This window comes from Falco biarmicus, chromosome 1 (assembly GCF_023638135.1).
Source record: "Falco biarmicus isolate bFalBia1 chromosome 1, bFalBia1.pri, whole genome shotgun sequence".
Taxonomy (NCBI): Eukaryota; Metazoa; Chordata; class Aves; order Falconiformes; family Falconidae; genus Falco; species Falco biarmicus.
In genome coordinates, this window is record NC_079288.1 from 81,167,627 (window position 1) to 81,186,571 (window position 18,945).

The 18,945-nt window shown below is 43.0% G+C and overlaps 1 protein-coding gene across 1 annotated transcript in view; it reads left to right on the forward strand.

The window, feature by feature from the left end:
- The first annotated feature begins 4,957 nt into the window (after positions 1–4,957).
- Positions 4,958–18,945, forward strand: part of FAM53A (family with sequence similarity 53 member A) — a 74,045-nt gene continuing 60,057 nt past the window's right edge. The window contains exon 1 of the mRNA XM_056340510.1: positions 4,958–5,060. The gene's annotated coding sequence lies outside the window, so the exon portion shown is untranslated. The remainder of the gene's footprint in view (positions 5,061–18,945) is intronic.

The following is an 18,945-nucleotide window of genomic DNA, read 5'->3' on the forward strand; positions in this document are numbered from 1 at the left end:
GCTCAGCACTTGGAGCTTGATTTGCCCTTTTTGAAACCCTGTGGCTAAGTCATACCCTGAAAAATGAAGTATATCCTGGCCAGATGGCTCAGTTTAAGAAGAAGCAGGCAACTGTGTAGCTGGAATAGCAGGTAATGGAGGTGAAAGGCTGGGTGTAGGAAAAGTCAGCTGTGTACAGGGGGCATAGGATAGAGACACCCTTCCATGAAATCCAATAAAACCTGATCTGGTCATGATTAACTCAACATTTTCAAAATCCTTTTAAGAGCTCACAAAGAAAATAATGTCTAGCCAACTTGTAGTGGTATACGAGAGACCCCCTGACTCTAATATCCCAGGATGTCAGCCCTCTACTTGTTACAGATTTTGATGCTGAACACTGCTTTGCTTCTCCATTCCAGCTTATTTATTTAGCACACTTATGGCTTTATCTCATTTATAACAAGCCCTTGATCATAAGGAAAAGGACATTATACAAAAAACTTAAAATTTATCTGTTTGAGCAGCCTGAACAAGGTTTACATTAAAACCACCAACTGATACACAAAATTAGTGGCAGAACTTCCTCTTATGCCCAGAACCTGTATGCTCAGCTGTGAAACTGCTGAACAGAGAGAATGGAGAAGTGTGAAAAGCATTTTTGATGAGGCTCAGCCATGCTCAAACAAAAATATGCAGGGTATCACAGGACCCCTCAATACCTAGAGCAGTGTCTCCTGTACCCGCTCTATGGCAGACTCCAAAGTCAGTCCAGTTTCTTTCTTCACCTCCTTGCATGGGGACTGCCTGGGATGGGAGACGGAATCCACATTGCCCCCTTGCTCCCAAGGGCAAGTGCAAAGTGACCCTGAGGGAAACAGGATCAGTACAAGATTTTATATCTTTCTGACAGGCCTTCATAAATTTGTCTTTTAAAACAGAGGCCCCTTTTCCATCATACGTATTTTATGGGGAAACAGATGAAAGACTAACAGTGATTGCTACAAGAAGAGAAATACTGAGACTTGCTATCCCAACTCACTTGTCTTGCTTCTGTAACATTACAAGAGTACCAGGGTGCGTAGGAAATACACCAACTTTTGGCTTACTAATGCTGTTCTAAGTAAAAAGTGATCAGTGTACACAGCAAAATACCTTTCCGCCCATTTGAAATAGAGTTGGAAGCGCTCATCTGAACCTTATGAGCAGCTGTGCACATTACAGACTGTCTGAACTATTTTTGCACTTCATTTCTTTAACAGCATCAAATAACTGCCGGGCTCCTTATCTACAAACAGTATGAAAATGTAACAGAAAAAAAACAGTATGAAAAGTAACAAAAAAAGAACCGAGTTGTGTAATGTCCTCCGTTTCCCTTCTTGATCTTAGGTGGTAATTTGCCTAGATTGGCAGCAGCTTAGTAGTAACACACACATAGTGTAAAGGTCTATCTTTATTTTTGCGTGAGAGGTAAAGCCAGCGCGTCACTCATGCCTATCTACCCTGTTCTGACTACGAAGGGGGAAACATTTCCTTTCTTGAATAATTGGATCTAGGACATAGGTGTCGAGATGGGATTTAAGAGCAACTGCTATTTCTTTTTGCAAAATAGGGGTCAAGATGGACCAAACTGAACATATCACCTGTATATGCAGCGAAGTCTTGTGTGTGCTTAGTCCAGTAGTTTAGGCACATAAAATCCCCCAAAAGGTATCTTAGAGCAATCATGCCATGCATCAGTTCCCCAAGTGAAAGCTTTCTCCTGAGGTTCATTCTGATTGCACCTATTTCATCCTGTGCTTTATTGTAAAGACAGCCTTGTGTCTCTCTTCAGGTTCGTTGGGTTTTTTTGTTTTGTTTTGTTGTTTTGGTTTTTTTTTTTCCCCAATTCAGAAACCTGTCTATATTCAGGTCTTGCTGTTTTGCTCGAAACAGATGGCCCTTCCCGGAGACACACAGTTGAGTGAACAGTCACCGACCACTTTAACATGTGGTAGCATGTTTGTAATCAGATATTTAAAGTGCTAGACAAATACTACTGAACCTTGTCATGAGGAAAATGTAGGTCTGTGTTTACGAAGATCTGAATTATAAACTGGATCCCTGCCAGAGCTTTACTCTTGGGTATAAAATAAAAGATGACTAGTTGAATACTGAATGACATTGATTAAAGCTACCACCTGCCCTGTCTCAGATATGATCACTCACCCCTGTCTCCCACCCCAGTCCCTTAGTGTTTGTTGACCGTTGTATGATTTGCCCATGTAGTAAGTTCGGGATGCAACCAGCTGATCATAGGAAGTACCACCTCTGTAACATCACTAGTTTAGGGCTCAGCTTCCTACCTGTTTTTGGACTACAGACAGGCAAAGGCACCCCAAAAGAAGAGAGTATCAGCCACTGTCACAATGGAAAAAATCTGATGAAGTTGGAGAAAAGAATGGCAAGTGACAAAAGAAATCTGGGCAGAAATTATCGGGGAGCATTACATAAGAAGAGAAAGAAGATTTAAGAGTTATCTAATCCATAAGATAATTTAAGTGTTTACCCTAGGTGGAAACAGCCAGCCTATGGAAGTTGAGCACAGAAGCTCTGACTGTTGGGGGAGGTGGCCGTAGCTCCTTCCACATGCCTCCCCCTTCGCTACAGCGATGGCTGTAAGTAAATAGTCGCAACCAAGAAACAATTCAGTTTCAGAAACACAAAGTTCTTTCTGGTTTTACCTTTACTTGCACTAGAAATACTGCAGGAGGCTGGAAGAAAGTATTGTAGCCTAACCAAGAGGGACATTAATGTTTCAAAACTATGAAAATGGTTGAACTTCTAAGTGAGGGAAAACCAGCTTTACATCAAAATCTCACGCCTGAGCTGCTAAACTCCAGTGGAATAGTTAGATATAATGGTTGTGAAAGACAAAATTATATTATGACTTCATTTTTTTGAAAGCTAAATTGTTAATTCTAAGTTTGGATAAGGATTTAGCAATAAAATGCTTCAGGGATAACTTGTTTTCAATGGGGAATTCTGTGTACAAAACTGATTACAGGATGGAGCCAAATCCCTGCCAAATATATGGGCAGGACCATGAAAGCAGATGAACTACGATTTCCCATGTACTAGAATTCACAATAAGGCCAGGAGCAAAATGAGCACAACCAGAAAGTATTTCAAGAGCCAGGCAGGACTGAGCTACGGGAGAAAGCTGTGAACTTTTCTCTGTGTACCTTTAATCGCTTGCAAGATCTTTCTGAAGAGAGGTAGGTGTTGATCCTACAGTGAACTAATTTAAATATTTATTTTATAATTTGGGAAAGGTATCTTGGAAAACTACAGGAAAAAAAAAGTCAGCCTAAGGTTTATCAAAATAAAACGAACACGCAAACTTTTTCAGAAAACTGGGTACTATTTGGGTTGTACAACACGCAAAAGATGAGAGGACAGTGATAAAAGACCAAGCAACAAAACCCAGTAATGCTGTTTGAAGTAAAATTGTGTTTAAGTTATCCGTCTCTTAAGGTTAAAGCTTGAAAGCTTAGAAAGTAAGCAAACCAAAGTAAGGATTTCCCAGGAACAGGGTTTTGGTTGGGACTCTGCATTGCAACGTTAACTCAGGTAGCTATTGCAGCATCGGCTTGTAATTGAGCAAAATCTTGCAGGATAATAAGGTAAAGCCAGCTGAAAAACTTCTAGGTCAAAGGAAAGGTGAGGGAGTGAAATAGAACTCCATGTGCAAACGCTGAAGAACAAGGTTGCAGAACACAGAAACGACAGATGCTTGTTAAGGGATGAGAAGAGCTTGCTAATAGTTATCATTAATAAAAAATATCTGTACCTCAGTAATGTTAGGCCTGTAGGCAACAGTAAATCAGGGTTTGCTTTCTCATGATCTTAAGGATTATGCACCCACATAAAGCAGGCTCTGCCTTGACAAGCATACAGCGTAATTGTTGTCCAAACACATCCCACTTCCTCACTACGGCTGACTCATAACTGCTTCTGAAAAACTCCCATAGGAACATTTCTTGCAGAGTGAGAAGCAGATGTTGGGGCTTTTTCTGCCCTCCATTTAGCAAGACAGAAGACAGCATCAGTTCGGGACCACACGGGACCCCTGCGGGCGATGAAGCTGAGGTATTTCCAGCAGGTCAGTCTGGAAGCCGCCAGCCAGCTGAGGGAAGCACGGAGCAGGCAAGCAGAGGGCAGTGTAAGCACACCGTTACAGGGCGCAGGGCAGCACGTCCGCGGAGGAAGCTGGAAGAACCAGCTATGGGGGAAAAGTAACGTAAGCAGCGGGAGCTGGTGAGGGCAAGCCACGGCCAGGGTTTCTGGAAGAAGCCCCGGGTGCTGTTCCTGCTCTCTCAGGGACTGCCACAGGCCCAAGCCCCCACATCCCTGCCTTTCCGAGAAGGGGCCCTGCCAGCGTTGCCAAGCGGGTGCAACCAGCTGGGCCAGGCCTGGCCGTGGCAGATGTCGCCCACAGACCGACAAGACCCAAACCCAGCAGGACAGCACCGGCTGGCACGCCCGGGCCCCGGTCCCGAGGAGGAGCGGCCCCCACGGGCCAGGCCGCAGCCCCAGCGCCCTGAGGGAAGCACCGCCGCTGCTCCCGCCCCACCCCGGGGCGCCCCCGCGCATGCGCAGCCCGGCCAGCCGAGTCCCGCCGGCTGCGCCAGCCGCGCACCGCGTCCGTCCTGCGGCTCCATCCGGGGACGCGATGACGTCATGGCCCCGCGGGCCACGGGCGCCGCTCCCCCCCCCGGTACCTGGATAGCCAATGAAAGCAGGGCGCTGTGCCGCCGCAAGGCCTGCTGGGGGCTGTAGTCGGCACGGCCTCCCCGTCCCAGGCGGCGCCGCAGCTGTGCGTCCCTGCGGGAACGGGCCCGCCCCCCGCCCCTTGTGGGCCGGGCCGGCTCGCCCCGCCGCCCTATGGCAGAGCGGGTCAAAGTTCGGCGGGCTGGCGGTTCAGCCAATGGGAGCGGGCGGGTGCCGGGCGGGGGCGGAGCCGGCTGTGTTTTGTTCCATTGCTGTTGGGGAGCCCGGTCCATACGCGCAGGGGAGGCGGCCCGGACGGCCGCGCGCAGGTACCGGCGCTGCGGTGGGGGAGGCCGAGGGGAGGGGGTGGGGCGGGCAGCGCCCGGCGGCGGAGGGCGAGCGCAGCCGGCAGGTAACAGCAGTTCCGGCGGCAGCGCCGGGCGGAGGGGAGGCGGCCAGGCCCGCACCGCTTGCCGGAGCCCGGGCGGCGGGGCGGACCGGACAGCTCTCGGCGGGCGGGGGAGCGAGCTCTGCCGCGGCGCGGGGGGGACCCTGCGGCGTGGAGGTGTCACCCTGGGGCGGCCCTTCCCCGCGGCAGCGGCGTCCCGGTGCCGCAGAGCTGCGGGCTGCTCGCCTCTCCCGTTATATCGATAGATCGTATCGGTAGGGGTTATATTTGCGACGGTGTCGGGACCGGGGCCCGCGCTCCGCCGGCGGAGGTGAGCGTTGGCTGCCGCTTCCCCTGCCCGGAACGGCAGGCCGCCTTTGGAAGTGGAACGGCGGCTGCCCGCGGCCCTGGCAGAGACAGAATACCCCAAAGCCCAACTTGGTAGCGTCAGCCGGTGCCGCCGCCCGGATGGGCCCTGGGCCGGCGGAGCGGAGACCCCTGGCAACTAGGGCCAGGGCCCTGGCGGCGGGAGGGGAAGGGCCGGTGCCCGGGCTCCGCGTCCCTTTGTGCCGCTGCCCGGCGGGACACATGCCTGCAGGGTCGTACCTCGGAGGCGAGTCCCCCCGCTTGCCCCAGAGTAGGGTTATCTCGGCGCAGGGGCGCGTTTTCCACGGTAGCCGCCCGCCGCCGCGGTTCCGGGGTGAAAGCCGTCATCTTTTTCTCCCTTCCCCTCCCTCAGCGATAGGAAAGTTGGTTTCTAATCTGTGCCTCCTGAGTGTAACGACCGGTTGGGTTCAAAAGTCCGGGATCGGCGAGTGAATAGGCCCTTTGTGTGAACCCGGCTTTTCTAAGGGCAGGACCGTGGCTTTGTTCTGATTATTTGGCTTATTAAACGTCGCCTGGACAGCGTGAGGGCGAGCAGAACCGTGTGCCCGGAGGGAACGCGTGCCGCACGTTCTGGATGCTCTCGGGAGGCCGCTGTAGGAGCCGCGAGGCGAGCGGAGAGCCTGGCCGGCCTGGGGGACCCGCCGGTTTAGCCGTGGTTATTTCAACTTCTCTGGCACGGAGCTGGAAGTTATGGCGTTTTTCTCTTTAGGTGAAGGAGATGTCTGTCATAACCGTCCAGAAAACGGGTTACAGAAAGAGTGCTTGGGGGTAGTACCCTAACGTTCAGGTTTGGAGGGTTGAGAGTGGTGATTCAGACCAGATAAACCAGTGGCTCTTCATGTGCATGCTGAGTTCTAGGCCTCGGGATGAATTGAGCCAGCTGGTCAAATCTATTTTCTGGTTCACTGTGCTTACATTAAAATTAGCTCCTGAGAACAGTTATTACAGCCTTTACTGTTACATTGCCTCCCATTCATATGCCTGACTGCTAGAAAATATTTTTGTCAAAGCCATTTTTGGCAAGAACCAGTAAGTTTGTGTATCTTGTGGCACTGAAGTGTTCCTGGATGTGTTTTAATTGTGAATAGTCTGTTTGCTTCAAGTCAGGCTTATGAAGTCTGGAGTATGATGTGTGCTGAATAGCAGAAACTTTCCTGATGAAGCATGTGGCTTGATCTGGTTTTATTGGACATGCAACGTACATTATCAAGCCCAAAGAGCTTCTGCCTTTATAATTATTGTGCTTCTGAGAAAGCCTGTAGAACTGCACTCAGAGGCAGGAGATCAGTATGTGTAAGGACCTAAAATGTACATTTCAAGTAGTTCCACATAAGCTAGTGGAACTCCTAACTAGAAAATGGCTTTACTACTGGCTCACTTTTGAATTTCTGGGAAATACTACTCATATTACTAAGTCTGTTATGTTTAATCATCCCTATTTTTTTTGTCAGTTACAGTATGCTACCCCTCATCATATGGGAGCACATGCTGCCTATTGGACATAAACTCAAAATACTGATTTGCAAGATCATCCCCCTAATGATATCCTTTCAGGATGTTCCATGCTGTGGTAATCTGGCTGTCCTCTAGCAGCCTTTACCGACCAGTGTGTAACCCGTGGTTATTGTCTCTTCAACTTGAGAATTAAAGTTGATTAAATAATTGTAAAGGGATATTTTAAATTTGGTGTAGTTAAACGTCCCTACTTCCTCTTGAAAAGCTGTTTTTCTGCAGGGTACTATGATTCAGAAGAATAAGGAGGCTGGAAGAAGGAATGCTGTTTGCATTTGCAACCATTGTGTTAAGCTTTGAAAGTTTGGTAAAGGCATAAAAGTGTATTTATGAAAATATAGGGGGCAGATAAACTGAAAGCTTAACGTTACTGAGATGACTGCAGTTTGTTGCATGGTTTGCCTTATTTAAAAAGACACTAAAACAAATCATGAAAGATTTATTCCTTCCTATAGGAATTCCTTGAAAGTCTGGTAGCCATTACTGTAGCTCCTTCTTTTAGTTCCTTCTCCTTTTCCTTTCCCTGTTCTTTCTCCCCCTTCCTCTGTTGCCTCCCACCAATCTACATTCCTTTGTGTTAGCAGTGATGATGGCAGTTCTAGTCACCTCCTGTGGTTTGATAGATTATTCCCTTTAGAAACATGGTGTACTTAAAACTTTCCAAACAATTCTTTCCTTGCTCCTGCACTTTTTTGATGCTGGTTTTGGGTTTTGTTCTAAGAATTTGTCCTTTCTGGTTTGAGTTTTCTTAAATACTAGTAAGAAGTCTTGTTAATACTAATATTTTCCACTAGATGTTTAGGATTTACATTTCTTTTTGTGTCATTTCTTGGTCATAATATAAACAGAAACTTTGCCTGAACTTCCCTCTCCCCTTTGAGCTCACAAGTTTTGTGCTTTCTTTTCACAGAAAACTTTGCTTGCTTAAAACTTTCATTTTTATTTTTATAAAAAAAAAATCATCGTGGACTATTTTTAGATTACTGTTCTTGAGATTTGGTATTTATGTGAAGAATGATCTTGAAAGTAAATGTTCGTAGGACCTTGTCTTTAATCTTGTACAATCTACATGTAAACTTAAATTTTGCAGTATGTTATGGTAGAATGTGTAAGAGATTCCTGTCCATTGCGGAAGTAGCTGTAACTTTTATTCTGGATACTGTAAGGAACGTAAGCTTACTGGAGGGCTGAAACTACACACAGAAACCTGTGAAGGGCTTTATGGGCACTCCTGAAGGGAGGTTTAATTGAGCAGAAGGCAGCCCTGTTGATTAATTCTAGGGAAGGAATTCATGGTTAGGAAAACAGCTGCTTGAACTCAGCATAGTGGGTGATGCTTTTTTGGTAGGTAAGTTGATTTAATCTATTGACTGTGTATACCTGAGAGGTAGCCATTTGTTGGCAATGTGTTTTTTACTATGTCATGAAGTTTGTGTGCTTGACAAGATTTTAGCAGTGTTGTATTACAATCCAGTGATGAAATAGTCTGTATAAAAAGTCTGTGCTTTGTTGCTATCTTCTAACCGTAAGCACTGTGCTAGGGGGATTGAAACAGTCATGTTTTCAGAAAATTATTTTCTGTAAGGGTTCTCTTTCCCCCTCAATAGGAGGTCTGTAAAAATAAAAAGGAGGGGGAGGACAGGGACTGGCGGGCGGTGATGTGGGCATGTTTTAAACTCCTTTCTAGGCAGTTTTATAAATTTTTCACTGATGACCCAACTGGTTATTGCAGTATTGTTTAGTATTGAAAAACCTGAAATCAAGGTAATTTACCATTTCTACATTTTCTGCTGTTTGGCTTTTCTATTTTTGGGAAAAATCATTAACAAGGTGTTAAGAAACTCCTTGGCTAATTTCTGATGTTTTGTAGTGGGCACAAATAACTTCTGAAGGCCATGTTTCTGCTAATTTTTAGGTTGAGGGGAGGAAGTAGGCAGGGTTGTTACTAAAATTATCTGGGTTATGGCTCTTGGTTTACTGACAGCACTATTTTTTAAGTAAGCAGTTGAATATCATGCTCTAGAAAATACGAAATTTTAAATTGAGAAGCTTCCTGAGTTACAAAACCAAAACTAATATAATTGGCTTTTTGCTGTTGGAGCTTGATCATAGTTTAGTGAAACGCAGGCCATCACCTATGTTTTGCTTGTTGGGTGTTAACAGTAAGATCAAGATCTGATTACCTAATGTTAGCATTATTGCTCTGAATTTAGTATGACAACATTGGTTTAAGTTCCTGTGAAAATGCTAGTAAAGTACAGGGAAGAATACTGTCAATGAGATACCAAATTGCAGGCCTAGAGTTTTGGACATACGGTACCAGCAATGGCAGTTGCTCCTTAGCGTGTGTAAGTGGCTGTACAGATAGAGCTGAGAGTGTTAAACAATATTTTACCTAGAGCTGTCATTAGAAGTGTAATTTGCAAAACCTACTTGGTATACTAAGACCTACATGTCATTGTGGGAAAGGCATCTGAGATGGAAGAAAACTGTTTCTGCATTTGCTGAGTTTTAAAATTGGAACCCAGCTGGTAGAGAAAATAGTTGAAGAAATAACTGTAGCAGCACTGTCTGTACCTTCACTTTTGTGTTTTAGACAGATCTGCGATGCTGCAAGACATGATCTGAATTCTCTTTTTTTCCCGAAGAATACTTGCTTATCCTTAACACTCCTCTCATCCAACCATTCTTGGCAGCTGGCTTGTTGGTTATTTGTTAATGCACTGAATTTTTCTGGGTTTATGAAATGCCACATTTATGATTTGGCAGTTTTTACCCTGAGGTTAAGGTGGATTGACTTCAAAAATAAAGAAAAACCTTTACTGTCCTAGTAAGACCTCATACAAGGAGGCTGTGGCTTCTCTTCTACTGTCGCCTCCCCTTGAGCTGTGAATGAGAATAATAGGAACTTCTGTTGTGTTATATTAACTTTAGGTCTCTAATTTGCATCTGAAATAACATTGTGAACAGCATTAATGCCTTTGAGGGGTTTGGGAGGTTTTTTAATCTGTAGGGTAAATGTGTTTTTTAACCTAATTGGGCAGTTCAAATTATTATTGCAGCATGTTTAATTTTTGCTCAGTGCAGTTTGCATTGTTAGTGGCACTAAATCTTTCCTTCAGTGCTGTGCACATGTATTGTGGTTCACCTTCTTAATGGTGGCATTAGATTTTGTACTAGTATTGTGGTTCACCTTCTTAATGGTGGCATTAGATTTTGTACTAGTATTGTGGTTCACCTTCTTAATGGTGGCATTAGATTTTGTACTAGTAAACTATTCATCAGTTTCATACAGTTTCAAACATTACATAGTATCCACTATTCTTTATTCTACCCTCCAAAGTTTATTTATAGGAAAGATTCGTGTTCTAAAGGTAATGCTTCCTTTAACTCCCCCTGTTTTCCCAATGAAAGATGTACTTTTCTGTCTTACTTCAAGATTTTTGTTGATTTGACCTCTTTTGGTTTTAGAAGAATGAAAATTTGTCATATTTAAGGGATGATGCAAGTGATAAAAGCTGTATGTCATTTGGATCTTGTCAAACCCTGTTGCTTTATCAACTTCCACAGTCCAAAAGTAGTATACAGAATATGAGAAAGGTTAAAAAGTTGGAGCCTCAGATGTCATGTAGATTACGAATCAATAGAGTTGTGGAAACATGCTTGAGGCCTGATGGGTCTAGATCTGTGGGGTTCTGTCTCTTGCTACTCAGCATATATTTCTTGGTCAACATGTAGATGGCAACACAGGTTGCAGGTGTTTTTTGTATCACAGTAGTCCACTTGAGCTTGGCTATGTGCATGCTTGCTTACCTCATCTTCCATGGCACTACATTCTGAGCAGTCCTGTCTGGTTCAACATTCAATATTTTGAAGCTGCTGAATTCCTGGAGGGTAAGATGGACTGTTGCTGCTCTCTTACTTTCATGTTTCACAAATCAGAAGGATGGCATTTAAACAAAGCAGACAAGTACCTGGATAAATACTTATAGTACCAAAACCACCACAGAGAATGGATTAAGGATAGTATTTTGGGTTTGTTGTATGTTGCTTAGGTGTCCTATTTGTGCTTGAGTTCTTAAAAGTTAATTCTTTCCTGGTTTAGTGACTTTAGATTTTGCTATTTAAATGTAAACATGTAACTTCTCAGGTGCAGACTTCCTCTGACTGGCTGTAGCTAATGCTGTCTGCTTCAGCTCCCCATCTGTAAAATCCTGCATATCTTAGTTTTTATTTTGGAGTATTTGGTTTGCCTGCAGCACTTCCCATCCTCAGGAAGTCCTAACCAAGCCTAAGGCGATAGTTGCAGTAAGAGTTGTGCGCATATGTTTGCGTGATGGTGCTTTGTGACACTACATCAATGAAAGCTATTACATCGCTGTCCTAGGCTGTTAGAAGGCTAAGCACGCTTGTCTTTCTGAAGTAATCAGCTTCTGCTTTCTGTTGGTCAGGAGAAAGATACGACAGGATTCTGCAACATTGCTGAAATTTGCATACTGCCATGGGAGATAATTGGAGTTGAGTTATTTTGTGTGAAGAAAGTATGAGGCAGGTGTGACTTTTTTTTGTTGTGTGGTAAAATAACTTGGAACATGTAAATCCTGAAGTTTTTTAATTTGAAAAATCAGAGAAGTAACTTCTAGCTCACTGAAACTAAAAAGTACAGTGTAGGAGGTTAAGCAAAGATATTACAGTGGCTTGAAATTGAGGTAGCCTTTTAAGAGGGCTGAAAGAGGTGTAGGCTGGTTGTAAGAGGCCCTTGCCCTGTAGCGGTATTGCACATCTAATGTGATTCGTACAAGAAGCTTGAGCAGCTCTACTTTCTATTCAGTCCAGTGCTTTCCTATTCTCAGCATTGAAACTTATTCTGAATATGGTATTAGACATGCTCCTGACTGCAGGTCAAGCTGATTGCCCAATTCCCTACATGTGAGGGACACTTTCTGCTGTAATAATCATAAAATCATTTAGGCTGGAAAAGACCCTGAAGATCATCAGGTCCAACTGTTAAACCAGGACTGCCAAGTCCAGGGCTAAACCATGTCCCTGAACACCACATCAACATGTTATTTGAATGCTTCCAGGGATTTTGACTACCACCTCCCTGGACAAGCCTGTTGCAATGCTTGACCACCCTGTCAGTGATTGGATATTAGGAAAAAAATCTTCTTCTAAACCTCCCCTGGTGCAACTTGAGGCTGTTTAGTAATAATAAGTAATCTTTTAAAAATATTTGAGCTGTTCTTTGTCATGTTCCTGTTTCGTTGTGTTTTGCCCTCCACCCTGGAGCCTTGTGATACTTGTGGCCTAAATAAAATAGGGTATTCAATCCTTCCCCAGAGGTCATGTGTTTTCAGCTCTAATCATTCTTGTTCTCTCAAATTGGTTCACATTGGTCTTTGAGTGTGGTGCTTAAAGCCCAACTTTGTACTACAGCTGAGGCTTTCCTGTGCTGAATGGAGTAAAAAGACTGTTTCATATGCCCTGGAGCTGGTATTCCTGTTTATGCATCCCCATACATTTGACGTTCTTACAACAGCTTAACACTTGTTTCAAGGTCAGTTTGTTGATCCAGCCTAGCCTACAGCTTTCTTCTGAAGAACTGCCCTCTGGTTTGCTCGGTTAATCCTGCCTGAGCATACCTTTCAAACCTGAATTGTATCCTGCTTCTCACAGAACAGTTTTTCCAGTATGTCGGAGTTAAGCAGGATTTTAGTGCTGTGGTGCAGTTCTTCTTGCCTTTCTCCTACTTCAAACAAGCCTACTTTGCTGGGAGCAGATGATGGGAAACAAAGAAATCTGTGAACTGAGGTGTTTGGTGTGCTCTCCCATGCACCATTGATAACTGCTCTCTAGGTATGGTTATTCATAGTATTGCATTCATTGTACAGCCTTTGCTTACCTTCCAGTAGCAGAAGTCTTTAAATCTAGGTATATGACCTCAGTAGGTTCTCTTCTGTCCCTAAACCCTGTTACTCTGATGTCAAAGTGAACCTGGTGGGTGCTGCTCACCACCTTTTGCCTTTTAGTGCTCACAAAAGCTTCCCCATTCTTCTCTAGGATTCTGCTGGCATGTGGGCAATTGGAGACCTTTTTTCTGAAGATAATGTGGAACGAAGGCAGGCCTAGCTTCAGAAACTGATGTCTGAACTTTTTTTAAAAAAGCATGGTCTGTTCCTGGCTGTACTCAAATATATCACTTAACACCCTAATTCTGGTACCTTGCAGGTAGTTCCAGGTGTTGTAGAGTGACTCTGAAGTAATCGGTGGTTAGGGTTGTTTTAAGCTCTCTGTTTGTGAAATGAAACTTCTCTTGCATTGCAAGCTAGGTGGCGAAGACTAAGCCCTGCTACTTGGAGCTAACTTTTCTTTAGGGTACCTTTCTTGGATTTTTATTTGGAAGTATTTGTTGACATGAGTGCAACTTTCTCTTTGAAATCTTAGCTCTTGTAGTATCTTGCCTGCTGAATTTGATTCATAATGAATCTTGCACTTCATAGAAATTGATTTCTGAGCCCTGTCTCTACTGGGATTGTTTGTGGCTCTGTAAATACTTGTCTTTGTTGTTTCTCCAGCATCTCTCCCTGTAAACTTTCAAACTACTTTGCATTTCCACCTTCCAGTAATTTCTTTAGTCTTGCTCTAATCATTGCCCTGCTTGTGGTGCCTGCATATGTAACAGTTTATTCTCATCGCATAGATATATTTGAGTGTAGTTAAAGTTTTGATGCCGTTGCCTGCAAGCTGGCATAATTAATTTTCTAACCATTCTTTCCACTGTGTGCTTCAGGGAGACTGGCAGCTATCCTTTGAAATCACACTGTAGTCTTAAATTGAGCAGAGGTTTAGAAAGTCTGATAATCTGTCTTTGAGGATGTTGAATGTTTGTTAGCTGAGATGACTTGAGTGATTGCTTTTAACCCACAGTATGTTGCCAGAAGAGTAAAGCAGCATCTCCTGGTGTTTGAGAAGCTAAAGGCGATGTGGATTGTGAAATGTATCTTGAATGTACTTTAGAATGTTAATACTTGTTTGAATTCTGATGCACAAGATGAAGTATAGTTGCTTATTTTTAATGTTATGAAAAAGTAAAAGGGCTTTTTAATGTCTGTTTGCATAATGCCTTTTCTTAAGATCACTACATCTCCTCTTCAAGCTGTTAAGAGCTTCATGCTGTTATCCCAAAACTTCAATTTTTGCTGTGTAATATTATAACTGAGAAGTATCCCCCACATTATCTGTGAAGGACGTGGTGCCTGGTGTGGATTGGGGGTGTGGGTAAAGGGGGATGGATGCTGTGCTTGAGTGCAGTGTTTGTACATTCACTACTTGTAAACCAAGGCATATCCCAGTTCCTGCCCTCAGGTTAGATATTCAGGGTGGGATTTACTTGCTTAGCTTCTAGACCTTTGGCTGAATTAACTGTTCCAAGCTTATAATAGGCCATAGAAACAGGGATATGGTTTTTTGTTAGGATGCTTTTTTAGGCTTGTTAAATGCATCCTGCTGTCAGCGATGCTGCTAGGCAAGCTTGGCTATGGAAACTGCAACTGAGGGTGGTACAGGGGGAACTGTGTTAAGAAAGGCTCTCTCAAGGTGGTTTATACTTGGTTGTGGAAGGTTTTTCTGTAGTGTGTGGTGCTCAAATTTTGGTAATATAATCAGTTGCAAAACGCCATGTATCCTTGAAACTCTAAAGTTCAGTCCTGTTAAATATACAGTCTTAAATGTTGAAACTGGTTCAGTGGGACCTTCCCTTCTCTGGGAGGATCAAATAAAACCAAACCGATTTCTAAATTCTAAACTAGTTGTTTAATTGTAAAGCTGAGCCAAACTGAAATGAAGTAAATGCCTCTTGCACCTGCAGAAAAGGATGCAGCTGTCAAAAGTGTTTATCACTTCAGTACTACTTGGGTCCAGGTGCTGTGGCAGTGACTTCCCCTAATGCAGTGGTTTGTTTCAGATCTTCAGCAGAAAAGATGTTACTGCTTTATGCAGACTATAGTATGCTTAAACTTTGCATGAGTGAAGATGCCAGAAACACAGATGTAATTTCAGCAGCTTGTTTCAAAAAGTGTGCTTTATCTAAAACATACTTTATCAGTATTGGAAGATCATTTGAAATATGAAGTGTCTTCAGGTGAAGAAAACCTGAGAGGACATGCTTGCATCTCTTTTACTGTTGACCTTATCTGATAGTCTTTACTGTTTTGTCCTTCAACTTGGTTACTAGAAACTGATTTTGTCAGAATGCAGTAATCTGTAAAGTTAATTGCCCAAGTGGGAGGACACAGATTTCCCTGCTGAACAGTCATGGTCCTGTCCTTTCTTGCACTGTTTGCAGATGTTACGTGCTTGACTTGCTAGTCAAGTGACTTACCTGCCATCATTTAAAGCTGCTAAATTTCTGTCCCAGTCGGTGAAGATTAAAACTAGAGGCTCTTCTCTTTTTTTCAACATTCATTTTTCAGCTGGCGTTTTTGGGTTGAAATAAAATGGAGTTACTCTGCCCTGTAGTAACTGAAGTGTGGTCCATAATACTTGTGTACTGATTGGCACCTTCTGCCCATTGGCTTCCCATACAGGGGCATGGTTTTGAATTACAGGTTCTGTTAGCCCGTACTGTGTGAGTAAACTGCATGATTTGGAGTCTTAATGACTTCTAGGAATCTGCTTTGGCAAATGAGTCTTTCAGCAGAACTTGCTCGTAGAATTAATGAGTCATTCATTAAACATCTGATAGTGTTGAGGTACCACACAGTGAAAATACTGAGCTTTTCCATCAGGCAGAAGGTTTTTATTTCAGTATTAAAGAAAAAAAATCACACTGATGTAGTTAGAGATCACTGGGGTTTTTTTCTCTGACTTAAGAGAGTCATCATCTCTTACGTGGTGTAACTTTGTCTCTTGAGATTTCTTTTACTTCATGTAATTATTACAAATGCTTTTTCCAAATACCTACTGCAGTTGTGTACCTCTTGGTTTGTGTCTTGACCTCTAGCACAGCATTTCCTGCATCCAGCTGTTCAGTGTGCTGTGGGAGGCTGAATGCATAGACAAAGTAGTTATCTTGCTTTTGGAATGGTCTGCTGAACTGGTAAGAGCTGCATAGCTCAACTGAACTAATTTTTATTGAAGTGCCTTAAGTCTGGCAAGAGGGATGTCCCTGGTGACACTTGAATTAATATCTGAATTGAGTGCTGAAAGCACACATGATACTGATATATATACTGCTTTTGTCTTTGTATTTCATTCCATTATTTTAATGGACTTTAATTTGTGGTCTGCTCATACTTGGAGCATCGTAGACTGTTACTGAGGGCTCACATTTACTAGAGCGTACTGCTCTATGAAGTGCACATCTCCTCAGAGACATTACCGTTCAAAAAGTCATGGGATGTGCAGAACAGAAGTTGGAATGTGATGAATAACCAAGTCAGTACGAACTGTAACTTAGCAAAGTAAGGAACAGCCACAACAAATTGTCCAAACTGACATTCAATTTTAGTATTTGTAGTGCGATACCTGAGACCACTTTCTGTTAAAGAAAATTCTTGCTACTTGAAAGCTGTGAGGTATTTAAGCTTTTTTTTTCTGATGGATCACGTTCTTAGATGGGTGTTGTAAAACTTGAGGTCTTTAAGTGTGTTGCCTCCTGAGGTGGTGTCTCCTGCCAGACAAATTCAAGTCTCTTGAGTAACAAATTACAGATGGTCAGCCATGATAGAGACCAAGTTTGGGCCATGAGCAGGAACTTGGCTGGCTGTTACACACCATATCTCCTATCTGTTCAATGCATTTCTGTGCTCGTTCAAGATAGATAATGTAGCAGAAAGCTTTAACTACTGTATGCAACCTACACAGAACTGTACTCTTGTGTAGCTCTTCCTGTAACTTCTCTTTTTTAGACTTCTGGGTTTTGTATGAAAATATGTAAACAGTGTGTTTGTCATAAACTCCTAAAATAAGGATACGCACCTACATATGCTCATTCAGTACAGTGGCACAATGATATTCTAGAGTTACAATTTTGAGACAAAGACTGAAACTGTTCTTACACCATAAATTGGGCATAGTACTTTGAGAGGGAAATATTATTCATAGTACAGAGAATTAGGACAGTAAGGCTCAAGAAGTGCTTCATGTTACTGTAAGCATTGAGATATATAGATACATACAGAATGCTGCTAAGCACTTGAGTTCTATATTTAGCAGTATCTGCAGTTCACTAGCTGTACTATTTATTGAAAACTACTTGGACTAGCATAGGTTCGTTGTTTTTAACTTCCATAGTTGTACGCAAGCTAATGTTAGAGAGACTGCGCTGTGTGCAGATTATGTAGCTCATTAGATACCTGAAATGCCATGAAGTAGCATCTTAACACAAGTTTCTCACGTGGCCTGAGGCCTTCACCAAGAACATTTCACACTTGGGATCATAAAAACAAACTTACTAGTTGGGCTTTTTCTTTTAAACAAGCCAACCAGATGTCTGAAACTCTTCAGAATGAACCTGAAGGCAAATAGGAGGTTTATTAGCAGTGTCTGCTTTGGGACCATGATGTATGGAGGAAATTTGTATAATCCCTCCGCTCCAAGTCCATAGGGTTTGGTAATAGACTAGTGCTTCAGTACTGATACTGTTTCAATCTGTCATGGGGGAGCAGGATGTGTGTGGAGTAATCATCATTGTCACTGCCATACAAATTAAAGGTCAGTGCTATGTGTTTTTCAGGCCTGAGTATTTTTAAAATGTGTACATGCCTCTTCAACCTTTTTCATTTTTAAGGGCAAACACTATGATCATGCAGAAAGGTGCTACTGCTTATCTTTATTTTGTCCTAGGCTTTTATTATCTAACTGGTGGAATGAAGCAAATATCAGTAGTAGGACCAGTTGGTCCTCATCTATGTGGCTGTGTTTTGTTTGGGTTCCCCCCTGCAAGCCTTAGAATAAAATAAAATCTTGTGGGTCTTAAAATCTGGATCACTTGCTTTGGTTGGGAGTGCTGAAGACTTAGGCTGGTGGTATGTGTATTTCTTCAAACACTGATTTTTTTTCTGTATAAATTATTACTTATGAGTCCGATTTTTTTTTTTATCTTGCTGGAGGCTTTGTATACTAAATAAATACATCCATTGGTTTTAAATAAATATTTATACACAACACGTGGAGGTGGAAATAATTTGTGTAGGACCTGAGCTCCGAGCTTCCAGTAATATCATAGACTGAAAGTTGCAATAGTAAGCAAAGGGCTTGGCATTCATGTCTAAAAGCCTCAGTAGACCAGACTTCCTGATCCTCAGCACTGTGCGATGTCGATGTTGTCTTGTGCTTTCTGCAGCAATGCCGAGAAGGAAAACAGTCCAAATCACATGTTGCAGGGAGGTGACTGGTCACAGACCAATGCTGATGGCTTATTCAAATGGAACTCCAAACATAGTAGAGATGTAAATATCCTTCCGCAAAATTAGTGAAATACTTGCCTGTCATTAGGTAGTGGTAGATTATTTTAGGAAAGAGAATCTGAGTAACAAAAGCATCTTGGAAAAGCATCTTTCTGAAGCGTCTTTGTACAGGATCAGGCACAAGGCACAGCTCATCTGCCCTCCTGTCTGACAAAGATACTTTAAAAGATGCAGGATGACTAGTCTGGGATGTGAATGTGAAGTCTTCAAGTCTGAAAGACAGGTTTAAACCTGGGAGACTGAGAGACTTATTACTGATACCAGCTTTCAATAATAAATACTTTAACCTCTGGCTGGGTTGAGTTCTTAGCCCTAGTTTTCTGTGGTGATACATTCCCTGCTTTAATTAGGTATAATCTGGAAAAGTCTCTTGAGCTTGCTTCTCCACCACTTCTGTTGCTTTGAGAAATATACTTTATAAACTGTGACAAAGGCTTAACATCTCCTGTCTCAACCCTT